Source organism: Panthera tigris, chromosome D1, assembly GCF_018350195.1.
Source record: "Panthera tigris isolate Pti1 chromosome D1, P.tigris_Pti1_mat1.1, whole genome shotgun sequence".
Classification (NCBI taxonomy): Eukaryota; Metazoa; Chordata; class Mammalia; order Carnivora; family Felidae; genus Panthera; species Panthera tigris.
In genome coordinates this window covers 61,915,051-61,933,296 of record NC_056669.1, presented here as the reverse complement: position 1 = coordinate 61,933,296, position 18,246 = coordinate 61,915,051, and the positions used below count along the sequence as shown (strand labels likewise).

The 18,246-nt window shown below is 38.6% G+C and overlaps 1 pseudogene; it reads right to left on the bottom strand.

Annotated features, from left to right (window-relative positions):
- Nucleotides 1-767: 767 nt before the first annotated feature.
- On the bottom strand, nucleotides 768-1,641 carry LOC102950677 (annotated as a pseudogene).
- Between the last annotated feature and the right edge of the window lie 16,605 nt (nucleotides 1,642-18,246).

Here is an 18,246-nt window from a genome sequence, read left to right as displayed (position 1 = left end):
CCCCTCTCCTAGGGGTGGGATTCACTGTGGGGTGGGGTGGCCCATCTGGACTACTCGCACACTTCCAGGCTTGTAGTGCTGGGGATCTGGCGTATTAGCTGGGGTGGATCGGCAAGGTGCACAGGGGTGGGAGGGGTAGGTTCAGCTCACTTTTCTTTCAGAGATCTGCTTCAGGTGGGGCCCTGCAGCACCTGGAGGGAATCAGACCCACCGGAGGGATGGATCCGCAGAAGCACAGCGTTTGGTGTTTGCACAGTGCAAGCAACTTCCCTGACAGGAACTGGTTCCCTTTGTGGTTTCAGCTGGGGGATGTGCAAGGGAGATGGTGCTGGCGAGCACCTTTGTTCCCTGCCAAGCTGAGCTCTGTGGTCTGGGGCTCAAAAACTCTCCCTCCCATTGTCCTCCAGCCCTCCTGCTCTCTGAGCAGATCTGTTGACTTATAACCTTCCAGGTGTTAAGTCCTGCTTGCTGTCAGAACACACTCCGTCCGGCCCCTCTATTTTTGCAAGCCAGACTCGGGGGCTCCACTTTGCCAGCGGGCTGCCCCTCTGCCCCAGGTCCCTCCTGCCAGTCCATGTAGCATGCACTGCCCCTCCACCCTTCCTACCCTTTTCTGTGGACCTCTTGTCTACTCTTGGCTCCAGAGAATCCGTTCTGCTAGTCTTCTGGTGGTTTTCTGGGTTATTTAGGCAGGTGTGGGTGGTATCTAAGTGACCTGCAGCACATGGTGAGCCCAGCGTCCTCCTACGCCGCCATCTTCCAGCTTCTTGTATTTTTTTAGTCTTTATCCCCTAGATAATAGGATTCAGGGTGGGCAGCAGGAGCAGGCATGAGTTAGCCTATAAATGTGAATGCTGTGGGGGATTGTATAACTGCAAGAACAGTGGGTGAAAAAGGTGAAGAAGGGTCAGACATAGGTGATGTCCTATGTGGACAGATGTGGACAGTTCAGGTGCTGAAGGCCTTCAGACTTTGCTAAGAAGAAACTGACCACTGCCTGGAGGATCATTGTCTAGGAGACTGTGATGCACAGGATGTTGAAGCCCCCAATCAGAAGGGCAACCATCAGACCATAGATTGCATTGACCTTGATATTGCCACAGGACAACTTGGCCATAGTCATGTGGTCAAAGTAGGTATAGGAAATTATACTGCCCTTACAATATAATAGGCATTTGGTGAGTAACGTAAAGGGAATGATGAGTATCACACCTCAAAAAAAAGGTGGGAAACCCAGCCTTGGCAATCATAGAATTGGTGATGATAGTGGCATAGCACAGAGGATAACAGATGACCACATAGTGGTTCAGGGCCATGAATATGAGCACCCCAGATTCCATCTCTGTGAAGGTATGGAGAAAGCACATCTGGGTCAGGTGAGCATTGAAGCTAATATCTTTTAGATCAAACCAGAAGATACATAGCATTTTGGGTACAGAACTAGTACACTGAACAATGTCAATGAAGAAGAATAAGGCCAAGAAATACATGGCCCAGTGTAGGGACTCCTCCAGATGAATGAGATAGAGGAGCCCATAATTCCCCAGTGCAGTAACAAGGCACATGTGCACTTTATAGGCCAGGCAATCCATTCAATAGGAATAATGCTAGTGTCAGTGTAGTACAGTTGTAATCATCCATGGCGACCAGTAAAGGGTATGTTACATTCTTCAGCTTTGACGTTAACTTTGATGTCTCTCTGAAAAGGAACAGTTTAGGCAAATGTGTATTGATTGCTTACAATGCATTAATTAGTATTATAAAATTTTTTGCTTAAATCATCTCAATTATCTTAATTACCTCATGAGAGATATTTATTATATTAAATAAGGGTAATTATTATGGTATTGTAGATGAGTAACTGATATTAGTGTAGTATCATTGACTATAAATCTTGAATCTAGGATTCTTGGCTCTTTACCCTGAAGATAATCTATCTACTGATAGGTAGATAGATAAATAGATGATTGATTGATTGATTGATAGATAGATAGATGGATAATAGATAAAAATTTTTTCTATACTAAATCTCTTAAGCTCTCGTATTCTGTTCCTAATTAAGCATTATCACATTCTTAGACCAATGAGAATGTATCAAATAGTGAACATTAGGATGGTTGGAAGTCTTTTTATTAGTGAACTTCCAAGTGAGTTATAAGGATTTTTGTATTTCTGTGTATGGATATGGGTAAGGAAATCTGTTTATCATCATGGGTACTAACTATTCTTCAGGTTATGAAATAGGAGATATCAAAGCACAGTAATATTCTTTTATTATTATTATTTTAGAGAGAGAGAGTGCAAGCAGGGAAGAGGGGCAGAGGGTGAGAGAGAGAGAGAGAGAGAGAGAGAGAGAGAGAAGGAGCGAATCTCAAGCAGGTTCCATGCTCAGCACAGAGCCTGACACAGGGCTCAATTCCATGGCCTTGGGATCATGACCTGAGCCAAAATCAAGAGTCGGATGCCCAACTGACTAGGCCACCCAGGCACCATATATTCTTGGTTATTCTCCCTATAACATAGATAGTTTTATCAGTAGTGAATAATGAAACTGAACTCATTAATTAAGGAGACTTATTAATGTTTTTACATGGCTAATACATGGAACTAACCCATCAGAACAAATTTACTGGCACCACATCAGGTGCTCTCAAATCACTACAGCCACATTGCTCCTTCAGGATGTTATTTGTTTCCTTACCTTTCTCTTCAGCTTCATGTTGGGCTCTCAGTCTTGTTAAAAAACCTAAATGTGATTGAGCGCTTTAGATCTGCCTAAGACTTATTACTGAGTGTAGCAACATGTTGCTCACTATACCTTTGAATGAATTGAAAATTTTAACACTCTTGTTTTCAGTCCCCAGTCCTTCTCTGTCTGCATTTATATTTCTTTCTTTCTTTCTTTCTTTCTTTCTTTCTTTCTTTCTTTCTTTTCTTTCTTTCTTTCGATGGTGTAACAATGTATGACATTGAAGAAAGCATCTCCAACTGGAAAATTTGTTTCATAGATATCATATATTTATTTGTGCACCACTAGTGTAAAGAAAGAATACTGGCCTAGGAATCCAATGACACTGATGAATATGCCTTCCAGAAATTGCTCATCAGTTTTCTCCTTCCTCTGTCTTCCTCATGCCACCTCAATTAGTCACACTGATTTTTGTGTCTCAGGCTACACTGCCTCCTAGAATCTTGAGTAAAGTACCAAAGATACTGGCCATATATTTTTCTGTTATAACCTCAGAAGTGTTCTATTTCTCCCATCAGCTACCAACAGTATAAAACTCAAGGTAGAAGTAGAGTAGGGGATTTTATCTTAGAATGATTCATGGAGAAACTAATCAAATAGCCACCTGTTTCCTTTTTTTAAGGCCCTGCTATGTTTCCAACAGTTTTCTCCCTTGTTTTCTCAGTCTACCCAGGAAATTACTTACCAGTTCCCAGCTTCTCTCTCCAGAAAGAACTCTAATTCCCCAACCTATGTATGATGGCCACATGCATCTGTTTTTATCCTCCACAGGGCCAAGGCCTCTATTCTTGTTCTTCAAAGGAAAATCTTTAGGGCCAATAACATTTCTGTATTTCAGACTCTGAGTTTTAACTCTAAGGACCTCAACTCCCCCTGATTACACCATTTCCACACAGGAATCCAGGTTATAGGACTCTATGGAATTCCTGGAGATTGTGTAATCTTCAATTCAGTGAAAGTCAATGAGTTCTAGGTTTCAGAACACTGACTTTGTGTAAAAGCCATAATGCATGAATGCTAGCATCACTGGGTAAAGATAGCTTGATATGTAGAGAGGTGGCTGGTTAGTCTTAGGTGTAACAAAATGTCACTTATTTTCAAAATTCAATCTCTACGCAGGGGAAATGAGTTATAATAGGGAACTAAAATCCTAAATCTTGTCACAGCAAAATCACACTTTGTGACCCTGAAGAACATGAATACACATGACAAAGTTTGGGAAATGTATGTACTTTAATCATGGTATGACAGAATTAACATCCTCACCCATACTTAAAATGGGTAGTGACTAATATCACTGTGTTAGGTAGGAGTGACAAGGCATAGCACTTGTTTTTAAATTTTTTTTTAATGTTTATTTATTTTTGAGACAGAGAGAGACAGAGCATGGACGGGGGAGGGTCAGAGAGAGGGAGACACAGAATCTGAAACAGGCTCCAGGCTCTGAGCTGTCAGCACAGAGCCCGACGCGGGGCTAGAACTCACAGACCGCGAGATCATGACCTGAGCTGAAGTTGGCCGCTTAACTGACTGAGCCAACCAGGCGCCCCGGCATAGCACTTTTTATATATGGTTATAATTATTCTACTATGAACAATATGTATTCTTAATATTTCAATTGAGAGATATAAAGTGCTGCCATAATCAGTAATTTCCCCTCCCACATATATTTTCTCTTCCATTATAGAACCCCAAACTCCTCACTACCTTCCTCCACCTACAAGTAGAAATGAGATGAGGAACAGACGGACTTTAAAAACAGCTGTACCTAAAAAAAGTTTTGCAATATATGTAGAGTGCAGGGATTTGCTGATTTCTGAGAATATGAAAACTTTTTATGAAAATGGGGCAAGGAGTTAAGTATAAAGAAATATAACATCTGACCTTCATTTGGAAATGATTGATCTCTCTAGGGCAGGAAAAATTTTCCCTTAACCCCTCTTTGTTCTTTGATTGGTCTAATAATTAAATTAACATGGAACAGATTAAGAGGAGAAAAATAAATTTAATTTCCTAAGTATGGGGGGTTCCATATATATGAGACCTACTGATAAGCAATTGAAGCTTACATGCAGTCCCGAGGTAAGAAGAAGCAGGTATGGGTTTGGGACTTCAAAGGAGATGAAGACAATTCACAGGAGATGAGAAGAGTCAATGTTTGGTAAACAAAAGTTTGCCATGCCATGCAAAATCTTCCCTGTGTAAAAAAAAGTTGTCTTTGGCAATAGCTCTCTTTCTGGTGCTGGTCCCCTATCTAAACTCTTTTAGGCAGTTAAGGGGAGGCCAAAAGCTCTTCTTAAGTCTGTTAGGTCTTGATTGTCTTCAGGACCATAACAGGCCTGTGAAAGAGGCACTCCTGGGGTCCCCTGTCCGGAACCCATCATCTCCAATATAATAAAATGCAAAAGGCAAATGTCAAGATGAAAGTCTGATAGGATTCTACAAGTGCCTTCTAAGAGATGAATGTGCTCAATTAAAATTGTATGCTGAAGAATTAATATCAGTATTTGAGAGTTCTTATCTTCATGAAAAGGAATTTTTTAAAGTTTTTATTTAAATTCCAGTTAGTTAACATACAGTGTAGTATTAGTTTCAGGTATACAATTTAGTGATTCAATACTTACATAATCATTAATCTCCATCACGTGTTTAACCCATCTTCCTACCAACCTTCCTTCTGGTAACCATCAATTTGTTCTCCATAGTTAAGAGTCTGTTTCTTGGTTTTCCCCTCTCTTTTTTTCGCCCTATGATTATTTTATAGATCAGTATTAACATATGAACATTTGCAATCAATTCTGATGGTAGGGAACAGTAACTTTGAATCCCACTTATACTTAAGTGAAATGTTATCACAGACAAAAAAGGATTCTCTTCTTACTAGTAGACCTGTGTGACCAACAAAAGGTACTAAATAATTATTATTATGTTTTTAATTTTTGTCAATAAAAATATAGAAATTTGTTTTCTTTTTTGTATAATTATATAATATCCTTAGTTTTGCCTCTTGGTTTGCAAAATTTAAAACATTTATTATTTTGGCATTGAGCAACACCCAGTTTGGAGAACTATGTAGAAAAAAAGTTTCCTTCTAATTTCGAAAGCTTTATTCTTCATTTTCTCTCTCCAGATGTCAATCTAGTATCAGCTTTAATTTTGTCCTTTCAAAAATAATCTATACTTATTTCTTTATTTTTTTTACTGCTTTATACTTTTGAACTTTATTTATGTGTGAAATCTTTTTAAATAGTCTTCAGTTAATAGTTATCTATGTTATGTCCAGTCTTTACTAATAAAAAACTCAGGCAATGAGTAGAGTAAAAATTTATCCAAATTGAAGAAGGAAAGGTCTTGGCTATTAGAGAAAAATGAAAAGTCCCTGAGCTCAAAGCCTTACCATAAGAAAGAAGTAAGCCTGTAGTAAACAGTGTACATGGGGAAGACTGTTTTATTCAGTAATATATCTTGCTTCCTGTAACAGTATCTGGCATCCAGCAGGTACTCAACATGTATTTGTGGGGTGGATGAACAAACGAATGAATGAATAAATGAATGAATGGGTGAATAAATTCAAGTTCACAAAATATGTATAGACTTAATCAATCATAAAGTAAGAGAAGCTTGAAAATAAAAAGAAGATAAAGAGTTAGAATGTGGGGCACCTGGGTGGCTCAGTCAGTTAAATGACTGACTCTTGGTTTCAGCTCTGGTCATGATCTCACGGTTTTGTGAGTTCGAGCCCCACATCAGGCTCCACACTAGTAGTGCAGAGCCTGCTTGGGATTGTCTCTCTCTCTCTTTCTCTGTCCCCCTCCACGCCTTGTGTTGTCTCTGTCTCCCTCAAAACATATTAATAAACTTAAAAAAAAACAAGAAAAAAAGTTAGAATGCATCATTGCATAATTGGTGAGGGAGATAAAATGGGCACTTAGGAAATCTTGAGAAATATATTCATACTTATTTGGTACTCTATTAGAAGACCTTAGGAGCTCTCTTACTCTTATTGTTTCTTCAGTCATAGAATTTTAGTATGAGTTTAGTCTGAGTTTGACTTATAATCTAATACATCCTCCATTTTCAGTATAGCAAGACTGCTATGTACACATTTCTATGAAACTCTGTCTTTGTGATAAGTATTCAAACCCAATGTCTTTTAAGAGGTTAATTCTAATGAGGTGTAATTTAAGCTAACAGTAAGTATCTGTGGAGAAAAAAAGGAGGAAAGTAGTAATGAAGAATGGTAGTTCTTTGGCTCAGACAGGCCGTGGTGGGTGCAGATGGATTGAACATCTATGCTTTCAGCGTTAGGGACTTTCTAGATTCTAGGATTCTAGGCTTCATGTGATCATTACCTTCTGTTAACCTGAAAATAAAGAGCCATAATGAGAGGCAAATGAGCAATTACTTGGGATCAAAGGTTTGCAATTCAGGGAGAATAGATTCAGGTAGAAACCCAAATAGCGTCTCACTAATAGGGCAAAAGCAAGGAATTTTTATAAGGAAAAGAAAGGGGCAATTACACGAGGTAAAGAAAAAGGAAACAAGTTGCCATGAGTGTTTTAACAGGGTAAACTACTCTGGGCTATACATTGACAGACTGCTGGTTTTACCTTCAGAAAGTCCACAACTGTTACTATTGTGATCAGGATGTCTGTTCTCTCGCTGACTTCTCAAGCACTTGCTTAAAACAATTGCCATTTTGCCCAGTCCAGAGGTTTTGGCCCAATGCAAACCAAGGCAGGTAAGGTACTTTCTGTGCAGTACCTGCTCTGGCTTTTTTTTTTTTTAAGTTTATTTATTTATTCTGAGAGAAAGAGAGAGAGAGAGAAAGGGAGGGAGAGCAAGCATGAATGGGGTAGGGGCAGAGAGGGGGGAGAGAGAATCCCAAGTAGGCTCTGCACTGTCAGAGCAGAGCCGGATGGCTCAAACTCATGAACTGTGAAATCATGACCTGGGCTGAAACCAAGAGTCGGATGCTTAACTGACTGAAACACCCAGGCTCCCCTTGGGTTTTATTTTAAAATGACTCTGGTCGCGCCATTTACTCTTAGAAGGCAGTTTGAAGGGAAGTTGCAGCACAGGTATAAATGACCTATGGAGATTTCAAACAGACAGACTCAAAAGGAGAGAGTCTGGCAGCAGTGTGTTCCTGAGAGATGCCATGGGCCATGGCTAAGGCAGGTGCTATTGTTCATGGAAGTCCCTAAACTCAGGTAGCCAAGAGCTAAATCTCTAACCTTCAAACTCTCATTGGAATAAGTTGAAGCTTTTGAGGCAAAAATGGAAGAATTCTGCCTCTGTAGCAAAAGTACAATGAGAGGTGTCATTTAAATTTCCTCCATGAAAGGCATAATTTTTAGAAGCTACTCTAGTTACATATGCAATTGCCCTCCATCCTGTTCCCCACCAATAACTAGGAATTAAACTCATAATGAAACTTCTACTTTGTTAAATGAGATAACAACATTTTTGAAAGTTTATTTATTTATTTTGAGAGAGACAAAGACAGTGCGAGCAGGAGAGGGGCAGAGAGAGAGAATCCCCAGCAGGCTCCACGCTGCCCACACAGAGCCAGATGCAGGGCTCGAACTCACAAAACTGTGAGATCATGACCTGAGCCAAAACCAAGAGTTGGGCGCTCACCTGACTGAGCTACCCAGGTGCCCCACTACTCCATTTGTTTAAAAAGCCATCTTCCCCAATGTTTAAAGCGGAAGCACTGCTAAGCAAGATATTTTCTAATTCTTTCCCACTGCCACCCTATCTGTAGGGTCTCATTTTACTTGTAAGGCTGAGCAGCTTCAAAATACATGAAATGCTCTAGCCTCACTTTATTACACCACAAACTTGGGCAGCAGGACAAATTACCAGGAAGAGAAAGAGATCAAAATGATCTTGTCCACTATACCTCCCACTAAAGGCTACTTTTTTCCCAGTCTGATGTCTGAATTCTGCCTCCTATTTTTCTTTTACTTTTCATTCAATCTGTTCTTCCTAAGAAAATGGTAGAAAATATCCTCAACATGACAAACAATTGAAACTGAGGAGTCATTGCTGTAAGAGTGATTTTGTCCAAAGTTTCCTGGCAGGCTAATAGACTGGACTGGCTTATTGTATTCCGTGGAATCCAGAAGAAAGTTTACACAATTGTATTGAAGTACTTCAAGCATCCCAGGGCAAGGAATCTGTTATCTTGTTAACTAGTGAGCAAATTCATGCAAAATAAGTCCCCATTCATTTTGTCCCTCAAGGCATGGATAGCCAGTGAATTACTTACATTTGAGTGATGGGATTTGGAATGTGGGAGGAGGCATTACGAAATAAAACTTTAATTCGTATTACCCACTTAAAGGCCAGGTATTGAAGATGAAAGAGTGGAATTTTAAGTGAACAAAAAGGTAAGCCAAAGGAAGGACGGGGCTGAGTTTTCATTTTGGAAGAAAAAATTGACAAAATTAAACATTTACATTCTGGAAGTACTAGAATTATATTGCAGATATGACATCCTACACATTCAAGTAAAAAAGAAGTAATATTGATTTTAACGTTTAAAAATGCTTTCTTATGACCTATCTTTTGTTTTTCCATGTTTTAGCCCCCCCCCAAATCTCTTTCCTGGACCCCGGAATATTAGAAACTTCAAATTGTCTTCATTTCTTGTTTTGTTCCATTGGTTTGTAGGGATTATTATTTCAACAATTATTTAACAATTTCAACAATTATTCAACAAAAATATTATTATTCAACAATTATTTGTTGGAATTGAAAAATACAAACTACATAGCTTGACATATGATATCCTTAAATATTTAGTTGATTCTGAACTTCTTTTAAAGTTTGTTTGTTTACTTATTTATCTATTTATTTATGTATGTATGTATTTATTTTGAGAGATAGGGAGAATGCAAGCAAGGGAGGGGCAGAGAGAGAGGAGGAATCCCAAGCAGGATGCAGACTATCAGCATAGAGCCTAATGTGCGGCTCAAACTCACAAACTGTGAGATCATGACTTGAGCTGAAATTGAGTCCGTTGCTTAATTGACTGAGCCACCAGGCGCCCCTACCTGATTCCTAACTCCCAACTGCTATTGTGTTTGATCATTTATCTTTGCCATTGTTCCCACTCACCACCCCACCCCCCACCCCCCAATCCCAAAAGAAGAAAGGTAAGATATCTCTTTGGAATGGCACTCAGATTCACAGCTCCTGTCTTACTAGTGGGAGTTCTATGGTTGCAAGCAATGTACACCTGAATTGGTTTTCGTTTCTGTTCATGGTAGCCACTGTTGACTTCATTCACATGTACTATCCCCAGGATGAGGGAGATCAGTTTTGAGGATTGCCGTATACAGATGATCTTCATTCATTCGTTCGCTGGAATGTAAGTTGTTACATTGGTCATCCGTGGTTTTAGATCATTATGTTGACATCTGCAGTCTACTTTAGGAAAACCAGATCCTCACAGACAGAATTATGAATTTCATTAGGATGTATCCCCGAGGTTGAATTACTGGGTCGTGGGGTATGTTTAACTTCACTTGGTAAGTTCAAAATACTGTCCAAAGTGGAGTGTACCAATTTATACTTTGGACTTCACAGTATAGAAGCTTCCATTGCTCTATTTTCTGATTAACCATGCTTATTGAAAAATGTTTCCATGTAGAAAATTGCTAAATATGTCAAAACGTGTCATTGTGGTTTAATTTGCATTTCCCTGTTACTAATGAGGTTTAAAATCTTGGTATTTATTTCTTGGTCATTTAAATTTCTACTTTTAATAAGTGTCTGTTAATCAGTGAGGTCTTTTGCAAACTGACCTTGGGGTCTCCAGGGAAAATTCACACTTTAAATGACACATCATAAACCTTACTGCCCTTATCTTGTCCCGGAATTAAAAAGTATACATCCAGTATCTCCAGAGATAAATATGCGATGCTTCTAGTCAAGCCATAAATTAATTTCATCTTTCAAAACCTGTGTAAAAGCAGCACAATTTCTTCTTGATAGTCGAGATTAACCATCCCAGCTAGGAAAATGCCATGACATATCCATAATGATTGGGGGGTAATCTTGCATTTTAATTAAATAGAATCATGGCTGTATTTTCTAGTAGAAGTTTATCTCTCTTGGAAACTCGGACCTCTAAGCTGCCAAATCCATAGTTATGGCGATACAAAAATATATTCTGGATATGCTCAAAATTTTTTCCATGTAAATTAATGGTAATTTCTTCTTTTGCTTTATGCCATTTCAGCTTACAAAAGATGTTATAGAAATGTTTTATTTTTGGTAAGTGAGGGAAACCTATATACCATCCTGAGCTAAGCAGAAGGGGAGAGGGAAATGAGGTCTCAAAGGGGAGGAAGGCAATTCACAGGAAGCTGAGAAGAATACATCTTTAGTAAACAAAGGTTTGCCACACCATGCAGATACATCTTTCCCATATAAAAAGTTATTTTTGGTCAGAGCTGTCTTCCTGGTACAGTGCCCCCTATCTAAATTCTTTTAGGAAGGCAAGGGGGAGGTAAAAAGCTCTTCCTGTGTCTTCTGGGCCTAGATTGTCTTTCAGCTCTAAATAATCCACATGCCAAAGAGGCACATTCTGAAGTGGCCTTCCCTGAACCCCCTCAGTTATGACATGTAATAGTAAGAAAGTTTACTCCTACCCCCATCCCTTGGTTACTGGATTTAGAAATATGGCTAGAGAGGATATGACACCATAAATTGTCCTTATTCAAGCATATACCATATGCTGTAGGGAATAGCACCTCTTATTTGAAGATTTTTTCCCAGCTGTCAGCTTTCCTTATCATGTATAATCTATCCTTTTATTCTCTCAGCCCATCTGCTTTGGGTAATAAAGTACATAGTAAATTTCATGAATCCTATTGGTGTGATTACAGTGTTACAACTCTATTTGAAAAATGAGTTCATTTGGCCTCAGAATAGTATAATATGAACTCTAGGCACAAGTAGTGGTTCTGTGAGTAGTATTGCAGACAGTAAAGGCATATTTGTATTTGACATTCATGTCTCCTCACATAAGGAAATGATACCCCTGCTATTACTCTCATCATCATGGAATCCACCAACAATTGGCTGGCCGTTCTCCCATGGAAATGGTCTTGTATCAGAAGTTCAAACATTGGTCTCTGCTTTTGGATGGTTGGGCATTCAGAAGAATCCATTAACAGATCAACCTGGATCAGGGGAATGCCATGCATATGAATGAGTATGAAGAAATGTGTGAAAATATTATTCATAATGGCCCAAACTTGAAACTAACTTAAATGCCTATTGATGGTAGAATGGATTAAAGGAATTGTGCTATATTCACATAATGAATTGCTATGCAGCAATAGACATGCCTGAATCAGAGATATGTGCAACAACATGCATTATTCTTATGTTGAGCAATAGAAGCCAGGCACACAAAAGAACATATACTATATGGTTCCATTCATATAAGATAGAATACAGAATATATCAAGCTAAACATTTAGGGATGCATGCTAAATGATGAAAGTACACAGAGAAAACCATTAACATATTGGCAAAAAAAGTTAAGATAGTGGTTACTATTTGAATGTATGTGGAAGGAAAGGTAGTAAGTAGAAAAGTCGTGACAGTGGCTTCCGGGGGCTGGCAGTGTTTTACTTCTTGATCTATGCTGTAGTTGCATGAGTGTTGACAATTTATTAAGCTTAGTGCACTGTTGTGAATATGTGTTACATTTCACTTATTTTAAGTAGTGAGGGTTAAAATAAAAGAACAATATAGACGAACATATGGGATAATATTTTTTTAAGTTTATTTATTTATGTATTTGAGAGAGAGGGAATGCAAGTGGGAGAGGGTCAGAGAGCAAGAGGGAGAGAGAGGTAGAATCCCAAGCAGGCTCTGCACTGCCAGAGCAGAGCCTGACGTGGGGTTCGAACTCACTATCTGTGAGATCATGACCCAAGCCAAGTCAGATGCTTAACCAACTGAGCCATCCAGGCACCCCAGAGAATATTTTTATTTTAATAACCTCAGATGAACAAAAACTATCCTAAACTTGCAATAAAACTGAGTAGCCATTAAAAGAAAGATCAATACATTTCACTCTTTAAAGAATTCCCAGTGTGCCTGGATGGCTCAGTCGATTAAGTGCCCGACTTCAGCTCAGGTCATGATCTCACAGTCTGTGAGTTTGAGCCCTGCATCGGGCTCTGTGCTGACAGCTCAGAGCCTGGAGCCTGCTTCAGATTCTGTGTCTCCCTCTATCTCTTTCTGCCCCTCCCCTGCTCATGCTCTATCTCTCTTTGTCTCAAATATAAATAAAAACATTTAAATGTTTTTTTTTAATTCCCTTTCACAAATAGCCACAAACAACATCCAGAGAGAGACCCAAGGGCACAGAAGGATGTGTTTCATATCACAGGCAAAGGAATGAATACCTCACTAAGTAAACAGCTGTAGAAAATCACTTTCAAATTCTTAATAAAACAGCAAGTGAAGGTAAGGATAGATAGTGCATATAAAAACCAATCAATTATAAATATAAGGATGTATGGTTAATTTCATTCAAAAGAAGAAAACATGTAAATTACAAAGATACATTGTTTTACCTCTCCAAATGGCAAATATTTGAAAACCTGCTAAAACACTTTTTAGTGGATGTAGGAAAAATTTGATCTTGTCCTATGCTCATGGGGGTGTGAATTGGTATCACCTTCTGAAGAAGGAGAAGATAACCTATGATCTGACAATTCCTCCCAGAAATAATTTTTAAGCTTCATTTAAGCTAAAATGGATAAAATGAGATTTGTACAGTTTTTGCCCCCCCCAACATTGTCAAGATATACTCCAAATGTAAAAGAGGGAAATTATCATACAAAGATAAAAGAAGTTGTGTATAAAGAGATATGGCATATAGGAATAACAAAATATATTATAAAATGAAAAAGAGTGAAGCACTGAGTATACTACCATTTAGATTTTAAAAAGTCTACGCACTTGGAAGATTCTGGAAAAACATGTAGGATCTGATGATGGTGGTTGCCTCCAGAGAGGAGTTTTGGGTTGTGAGATATTTTATTTCACTATACAGTGTTTGGTAATTTTGAATATTCAATTTCATTCCTGTATAAAACTGAAAGACCGGAATCTATAAACTCACAATATGCCTCTTTGGCATAAAAATTACTTTGAGCTAAAAGCAATTAAGAAGTAAGCACAGAATAAGTTTCCCCTTTTTTAAATTTTTTTAATTTTTTTAATTTTTTTTAATTTTTTTTTAAATATATGAAATTTATTGTCCAAATGTTTTCCATACAACACCCAGTACTCATCCCAAAAGATGCCCTCTTCAATACCCATCACCCACCCTCCCCTCCCTCCCACCCACCATCAGCCCTCAGTTTGTTCTCATTTTTTTTTCCTTTTTTTGGGGGGGGTGGGGGTTCCTTCTTTTTTTTTTATTTTTTATTTTTTAATATATGAAATTTACTGTCAAATTGGTTTTCATACAACACCCAGTGCTCATCCCAAAAGGTGCCCTCCTCAATACCCATCACCCACCCTGCCCTCCCTCCCACCCCCCATCAACCCTCAGTTTGTTCTCAGTTTTTAACAGTCTCTTATGCTTTGGCTCTCTCCCACTCTAACCTCTTTTTTTTTTTTTCCTTCCCCTCCCCCATGGGTTTCTGTTAAGTTTCTCAGGATCCACATAAGAGTAAAACCATATGGTATCTGTCTTTCTCTGTATGGCTTATTTCACTTAGCATCACACTCTCCAGTTCCATCCACGTTGCTACAAAAGGCCATATTTCATTTTTTCTCATTGCCACGTAGTATTCCATTGTGTATATAAACCACAATTTCTTTATCCATTCATCAGTTGATGGACATTTAGGCTCTTTCCATAATTTGGCTATTGTTGAAAGTGCAGCTATAAACATTGGGGTACAAGTGCCCCTATGCATCAGTACTCCTGTATCCCTTGGATAAATTCCTAGCAGTGCTATTGCTGGGTCATAGGGTAGGTCTATTTTTAATTTTCTGAGGAACCTCCACACTGCTTTCCAGAGCGGCTGCACCAATTTGCATTCCCACCAACAATGCAAGAGGGTTCCCGTTTCTCCACATCCTCTCCAGCATCTATAGTCTCCTGATTTGTTCATTTTGGCCACTCTGACTGGCGTGAGGTGATAGCTGAGTGTGGTTTTGATTTGTATTTCCCTGATAAGGAGTGACGTTGAACATCTTTTCATGTGCCTGTTGGCCATCGGATGTCTTCTTTAGAGAAGTGTCTATTCATGTTTTCTGCCCATTTCTTCACTGGGTTATTTGTTTTTCGGGTGTGGAGTTTGATGAGCTCTTTATAGATTTTGGATACTAGCCCTTTGTCCGATATGTCATTTGCAAATATCTTTTGCCATTCCGTTGGTTGCCTTTTAGTTTTGTTGGTTGTTTCCTTTGCTGTGCAGAAGCTTTTTATCTTTATAAGGTCCCAGTAATTCACTTTTGCTTTTAATTCCCTTGCCTTTGGGGATGTGCCAAGTAAGAGATTGCTACGGCTGAGGTCAGAGAGGTCTTTTCCTGCTTTCTCCTCTAAGGTTTTGATGGTTTCCTGTCTCACATTCAGGTCCTTTATCCATTTTGAGTTTATTTTTGTGAATGGTGTGAGAAAGTGGTCTAGTTTCAACCTTCTGCATGTTGCTGTCCAGTTCTCCCAGCACCATTTGTTAAAGAGACTGTCTTTTTTTGTTGGATGTTCTTTCCTGCTTTGTCAAAGATGAGTTGGCCATACGTTTGTGGGTCTAGTTCTGGGGTTTCTATTCTATTCCATTGGTCTATGTGTCTGTTTTTATGCCAATACCATGCTGTCTTGATGATGACAGCTTTGTAGTAGAGGCTAAAGTCTGGGATTGTGATGCCTCCTGCTTTGGTCTTCTTCTTCAAAATTACTTTGGCTATTTGGGGCCTTTTGTGGTTCCATATGAATTTTAGGATTGCTTGTTCTAGTTTCGAGAAGAATGCTGGTGCAATTTTGATTGGGATTGCATTGAATGTGTAGATAGCTTTGGGTAGTATTGACATTTTGACAATATTTATTCTTCCAATCCATGAGCAGGGAATGTCTTTCCATTTCTTTATATCTTCTTCAATTTCCTTCATAAGCTTTCTATAGTTTTCAGCATACAGATCTTTTACATCTTTGTTAGATTTATTCCTAGGTATTTTATGCTTCTTAGTGCAATTGTGAATGGGATCAGTTTCTTTATTTGTCTTTCTGTTGCTTCATTGTTAGTGTATAAGAATGCAACTGATCTCTGTACATTGATTTTGTATCCTGCAACTTTGCTGAATTCATGTATCAGTTCTAGCAGATTTTGGTGGAGTCTATCGGATTTTCCATGTATAATATCATGTCATCTGCAAAAAGTGAAAGCTTGACTTCATCTTTGCCAATTTTGATGCCTTTGATTTCCTTTTGTTGTCTGATTGCTGATGCTAGAACTTCCAGCACTATGTTAAACAACAGTGGTGAGAGTGGGCATCCCTGTCATGTTCCTGATCTCAGGGAAAAAGCTCTCAGTTTTTCCCCATTGAGGATGATGTTAGCTGTGGGCTTTTCATAAATGGCTTTTATGATCTTTAAGTATGTTCCTTCTATCCCGACTTTCTCAAGGGTTTTTATTAAGAAAGGGTGCTGGATTTTGTCAAAGGCCTTTTCTGCATCGATTGACAGGATCATATGGTTCTTCTCTTTTTTTTTGTTAATGTGATGTATCACGTTGATTGATTTGCGAATGTTGAACCAGCCCTGCATCCCAGGAATGAATCCCACTTGATCATGGTGAATAATTGTTTTTATATGCTGTTGAATTCGATTTGCTAGTATCTTATTAAGAATTTTTGCATCCATATTCATCAGGGATATTGGCCTGTAGTTCTCTTTTTTTACTGGGTCTCTGTCTGGTTTAGGAATCAAAGTAATACGGGCTTCATAGAATGAGTCTGGAAGTTTTCCTTCCCTTTCTATTTCTTGGAATAGCTTGAGAAGGATAGGTATTATCTCTGCTTTAAACGTCTGATAGAACTCCCCTGGGAAGCCATCTGGTCCTGGACTCTTATTTGTTGGGAGATTTTTGATAACCGTTTCAATTTCTTCGCTGGTTATGGGTCTGTTCAAGCTTTCTATTTCCTCCTGATTGAGTTTTGGAAGAGTGTGGGTGTTTAGGAATTTGTCCATTTCTTCCAGGTTGTCCAATTTGTTGGCATATAATTTTTCATAGTATTCCCTGATAATTGTTTGTATCTCTGAGGGATTGGTTGTAATAATTCCATTTTCATTCATGATTTTATCTATTTGGGTCATCTCCCTTTTCTTTTTGAGAAGCCTGGCTAGAGGTTTGTCAACTTTGTTTATTTTTTCAAAAAACCAACTCTTGGTTTCGTTGATCTGCTCTACCGTTTTTTTAGATTCTATATTGTTTATTTCTGCTCTGATCTTTATTATTTCTCTTCTTCTGCTGGGTTTAGGCTGCCTTTGCTGTTCTGCTTCTATTTCCTTTAGGTGTGCTGTTAGATTTTGTATTTGGGATTTTTCTTGTTTCTTGACATAGGCCTGGACTGCAATGTATTTTCCTCTCAGGACTGCCTTCACTGCATCCCAAAGCGTTTGGATTGTTGTATTTTCATTTTTGTTTGTTTCCATATATTTTTTAATTTCTTCTCTAATTGCCTGGTTGACCCACTCATTCGTTATTAGGGTGTTGTTTAACCTCCATGCTTTTGGAGGTTTTCCATACTTTTTCCTGTGGTTGATTTCAAGCTTCATAGCATTGTGGTCTGAAAGTATGCATGGTATAGTTTCAATTCTTGTAAACTTATGAAGGGCTGTTTTGTGACCCAGTATATGATCTATCTTGGAGAATGTTCCATGTGCACTCGAGAAGAAAGTATATTCTGTTGCTTTGGGATGCAGAGTTCTAAATACATCTGTCAAGTCCATCTGATCCAATGTATCATTCAGGGCCCTTGTTTCTTTATTGACCGTGTGTCTAGATGATCTATCCATTTCTGTAAGTGGAGTGTTAAAGTCCCCTGCAATGACCACATTCTTATCAATAAGGTTGCTTATGTTTATGAGTAATTATTTTATATATTTGGAGGCTCCGATATTCGGTGCATTGACATTTATAATTGTTAGCTCTTCCTGATGGATAGTCCCTGTGATTATTATATAATGCCCTTCTTCATCTCTTGTTACAACCTTTAATTTAAAGTCTAGTTTGTCTGATATAAGTATGGCTACTCCAGCTTTCTTTTGGCTTCCAGTAGCATGATAAATAGTTCTCCATCCCCTCATTCTCAATCTAAAGGTGTCCTCAGATCTAAAATGAGGCTCTTGTAGACAGCCAATAGATGGGTCTTGTTTTTTTATCCATTCTGATACCCTAATGTCTTTTGGTTGGCGCATTTAATCCATTTAAATTCAGTGTTATTAT